The sequence below is a fragment of the Schistocerca piceifrons genome, chromosome 6, assembly GCF_021461385.2.
Source record: "Schistocerca piceifrons isolate TAMUIC-IGC-003096 chromosome 6, iqSchPice1.1, whole genome shotgun sequence".
Classification (NCBI taxonomy): domain Eukaryota; kingdom Metazoa; phylum Arthropoda; class Insecta; order Orthoptera; family Acrididae; genus Schistocerca; species Schistocerca piceifrons.
In genome coordinates, this window is record NC_060143.1 from 291102491 (window position 1) to 291107490 (window position 5000).

General features: G+C 55.5%; 1 non-coding gene across 1 annotated transcript; it reads right to left on the reverse strand.

The window, feature by feature from the left end:
* Positions 1 to 417: 417 nt before the first annotated feature.
* On the reverse strand, positions 418 to 2318 carry LOC124803864. Its single transcript, XR_007017329.1, has one exon. It is a non-coding gene; the product is annotated as a small subunit ribosomal RNA (ribosomal RNA).
* Between the last annotated feature and the right edge of the window lie 2682 nt (positions 2319 to 5000).

A 5000-nucleotide genomic window follows, 5' to 3' on the forward strand; every position in this document is an offset into this window, starting at 1 on the left:
CATGTCGACGCGCATTTGCTGCGTTCTTCATCGACCCACGAGCCGAGTGATCCACCGTCCTGGGTGATCTTTTCTCAAGTTTCCGCCGTCTCTTTCGAGACGGTCGCATAGGCGGGAGTGAGGCGTGTGGCGGCCCCTGTTCCAGCGTTCTGTGTCCAACGGCTCACGGCCGACGGGCGTCGTACGGCTCCACACCGGAGCGGACAGGCACTCGGGCGAAAGTCATTCAAAACCGGCGCCAGGCGCCAGGTGCCGCAGGCCAGCCGCTCCAGCGCTTCAGCGCTCGTACCACACAACATTGCCGCTAGTTTTGAGAGGCACGCGTGGTTCCGCACGCGGCGCACGGCTACTGCGAGCCGTACAGGTAGCGTGTTGCGCGACACGACACGCACATCGAAAGACATGCAGTCTAGTCGGTAATGATCCTTCGCAGGTTCACCTACGGAAACCTTGTTACGACTTTTACTTCCTCTAAATGATCAAGTTTGGTCATCTTTCCGGTAGCATCGGCAACGACAGAGTCAATGCCGCGTACCAGTCCGAAGACCTCACTAAATCATTCAATCGGTAGTAGCGACGGGCGGTGTGTACAAAGGGCAGGGACGTAATCAACGCGAGCTTATGACTCGCGCTTACTGGAATTCCTCGTTCATGGGAACAATTGCAAGCCCCAATCCCTAGCACGAAGGAGGTTCAGCGGGTTACCCCGACCTTTCGGCCTAGGAAGACACGCTGATTCCTTCAGTGTAGCGCGCGTGCGGCCCAGAACATCTAAGGGCATCACAGACCTGTTATTGCTCAATCTCGTGCGGCTAGAAGCCGCCTGTCCCTCTAAGAAGAAAAGTAATCGCTGACAGCACGAAGGATGTCACGCGACTAGTTAGCAGGCTAGAGTCTCGTTCGTTATCGGAATTAACCAGACAAATCGCTCCACCAACTAAGAACGGCCATGCACCACCACCCACCGAATCAAGAAAGAGCTATCAATCTGTCAATCCTTCCGGTGTCCGGGCCTGGTGAGGTTTCCCGTGTTGAGTCAAATTAAGCCGCAGGCTCCACTCCTGGTGGTGCCCTTCCGTCAATTCCTTTAAGTTTCAGCTTTGCAACCATACTTCCCCCGGAACCCAAAAGCTTTGGTTTCCCGGAGGCTGCCCGCCGAGTCATCGGAGGAACTGCGGCGGATCGCTGGCTGGCATCGTTTATGGTTAGAACTAGGGCGGTATCTGATCGCCTTCGAACCTCTAACTTTCGTTCTTGATTAATGAAAACATACTTGGCAAATGCTTTCGCTTCTGTTCGTCTTGCGACGATCCAAGAATTTCACCTCTAACGTCGCAATACGAATGCCCCGCCTGTCCCTATTAATCATTACCTCGGGTTCCGAAAACCAACAAAATAGAACCGAGGTCCTATTCCATTATTCCATGCACACAGTATTCAGGCGGGCTTGCCTGCTTTAAGCACTCTAATTTGTTCAAAGTAAACGTGCCGGCCCACCGAGACCTCAATAAAGAGCACCCTGGTAGGATTTCAACGGGGTCCGCCTCGGGACGCACGAGCACGCACGGGGCGGTCGCACGCCTTCGGCTCGCCCACCGGCAGGACGTCCCACGATACATGCCAGTTAAACACCGACGGGCGGTGAACCAACAGCGTGGGACACAAATCCAACTACGAGCTTTTAACCGCAACAACTTTAATATACGCTATTGGAGCTGGAATTACCGCGGCTGCTGGCACCAGACTTGCCCTCCAATAGATACTCGTTTAAAGGATTTAAAGTGTACTCATTCCGATTACGGGGCCTCGGATGAGTCCCGTATCGTTATTTTTCGTCACTACCTCCCCGTGCCGGGAGTGGGTAATTTGCGCGCCTGCTGCCTTCCTTGGATGTGGTAGCCGTTTCTCAGGCTCCCTCTCCGGAATCGAACCTGATTCCCCGTTACCCGTTACAACCATGGTAGGCGCAGAACCTACCATCGACAGTTGATAAGGCAGACATTTGAAGATGCGTCGCCGGTACGAGGACCGTGCGATCAGCCCAAAGTTATTCAGAGTCACCAAGGCAAACGGACCGGACGAGCCGACCGATTGGTTTTGATCTAATAAAAGCGTCCCTTCCATCTCTGGTCGGGACTCTGTTTGCATGTATTAGCTCTAGAATTACCACAGTTATCCAAGTAACGTGGGTACGATCTAAGGAACCATAACTGATTTAATGAGCCATTCGCGGTTTCACCTTAATGCGGCTTGTACTGAGACATGCATGGCTTAATCTTTGAGACAAGCATATGACTACTGGCAGGATCAACCAGGGAGCTGCGTCAACTAGAGCTGAGCAGCCGGCCGCCCGGGAGTGTGTCCCGGGGGCCCGCGCGAACACGCAAGCGTCGCTCAATCATTCTGCAAACAGGAGGAGGCTGAGCTCCCCTGCACAATACACCTCGAAACCCTCTCAGGTCCCGGCGGCGCGCAGCGCCGTCCCAAGTACTTGGTCGGGTTCGAGAGAGGGCGCAATCGCCCGGAGTTAGGCGAGTAGACGCTTTCGGTGCGACCACCCGTGCTCCCAACTGAGCTTGCCGCTGCCGACAGAGGCCCGGGAGCGTGCTGTCGTGGCATTGCCGGCGGGAGACAACACGCGCCACCTACGGTGACCGGCAGCTCCAACGCCAGCGCCACAGAAGGACAAAAGCCCCACTTGGGTGCCGAAGCGAACTCTCCCAGCACAGCGCACACGCCAACACATCCGCACAGCTGCGATACAAACCACCAGCGAGAACCGCTGGGGCGACCGAGCAGCAGACGGCGTCGCGGCGCCGAGCGCCGGGCGGCGGCGCATCCTCAACGCACACAGTCCTCAATCGGACCAGCACACTGCAGATGTCCACCGCGCTTCGCACCGGGCCCGCGAGGACCTACTTTGGCCGCACGGCGCCGCGCGCAGGGTGCGCCGGCGCGCAGCTGCGACGCCTGCCGCGTCCGTCGGCCGGCGCGCCTGCCACTGGCCGCCCCCACCAGCCGGCTGTAGCGCGTGCGCCCACGCACCGCGCGGCCAGCACGCCGGGAGGCGCCCCCTCACCGGCCGGGGACGGTCCCACCAGCCACCGCCGCGTATCGCTTCACACCCAGATGCCGTTCAGTTTCGTCGGCATGGTGGGTATCGCTGAACAACCGGTTAGTACCTCAACCTATCGTCGCCATCACCGATTCACCCCTAGCGAGAACAACCGCACCACAACGGGTTACCATTTCTTCATTTGCGTAACTTCACCAGAAAACGTAGGCGTCCATCGCCATTTGCAACTTCAACCATTATTGCATGCCTGTGTCAGGTGTCACGCCACACTACGTCTGCCCACATACACGCAACAAAATGTGCACGCCTAGACAATACGTGGAAGGTGGCCCCCGTACGTATGCGATGTCCATTGCTCGAACGACTGTCAACCGGCTTCTGTAGCATGTCGCAGATATGGAACGCGCTGCACCATGCCATCACGGTGTGTGAGGAGAGACGACTAGGTCCGAATACATCAACAGACAGCTCATGCTGATCGCCATCCACGGCGTCCGTTCCTCCCACACGTCTCTATGGCGTACCACACTGCAATCCAGCTCTCATAGGGAGACGACACGTAGCTGCGTGCACAATATTTGCACTGTATGGTCCGCCGTTTTTGGGCGCAGTCGTTGTACGGTCACACATGTGCCACGATGTATCATTCAGTACATAAGGACGAATGTGCAGTACAGATTGTGGTTCACGCGTACGACATCAGCGGACAGTTGACACAGGCCGCACCACAACGTAGCCTGCGTACGTCGCATGCGAAGGGCATTGAACATGCAAACTTGTCACCAACCACCTTGCGAAGGCAGGGGGCAAGGTGGGGACGTGGGGAGAGGTGGGGGGGGGGGGGGGGCGGCATGTACGCCCTGCTGCCATCCACATTACAGTGTACAGCAGGAGCATGTGGAAAGTCAGCAAGACTTGCAAGGTGTTTAACATGAAGCGATACACAGGGGAGCGGGCAGTGCGAGTAGCGAACTATATTGCGAGGGTTGCGGGTGGGCAACACTACACTAATTGAACGAGTCGTATAACAATTACAGAGCAGGTTTAGGCGACAACGTGGGTTACGATAGGCGACAACGTGGGTTACGTTAGGGACAACGTGGGTTACGTTAGGGGACAACGTGGGTTACGTTAGGGGACAACGTGGGTTACGTTAGGGGACAACGTGGGTTACGTTAGGGGACAACGTGGGTTACGTTAGGGGACAACGTGGGTTACGTTAGGGGACAACGTGGGTTAGGTTAAGGCACAACATGGGTTAGGTTAAGCACAACATGGGTTAGGTTAAGGCACAACATGGGTTAGGTTAAGGCACAACATGGGTTAGGTTAAGGCACAACATGGGTTAGGTTACGGCACAACATGGGTTAGGTTAAGGCACAACATGGGTTAGGTTAAGGCACAACATGGGTTAGGTTAGGGGACAACATGGGTTAGGTTAGGGGACAACATGGGTTAGGTTAGGGGACAACATGGGTTAGGTTAAGGCACAACATGGGTTAGGTTAGGGGACAACATGGGTTAGGTTAAGGCACAACATGGGTTAGGTTAGGGGACAACATGGGTTAGTTAGGGGACAACATGGGTTAGGTTAAGCACAACATGGGTTAGGTTAAGGCACAACATGGGTTAGGTTAAGGCACAACATGGGTTAGGTTAGGGGACAACATGGGTTAGGTTAGGGGACAACTTGGGTTAGGTTAGGGGACAACATGGGTTAGGTTAAGGCACAACATGGGTTAGGTTAAGGCACAACATGGGTTAGGTTAGGGCACAACATGGGTTAGGTTAGGGCACAACATGGGTTAGGTTAGGGCACAACATGGGTTAGGTTAGGGGACAACATGGGTTAGGTTAGGGGACAACATGGGTTAGGTTAGGGGACAACATGGGTTAGGTTAGGGGACAACATGGGTTAGGTTAG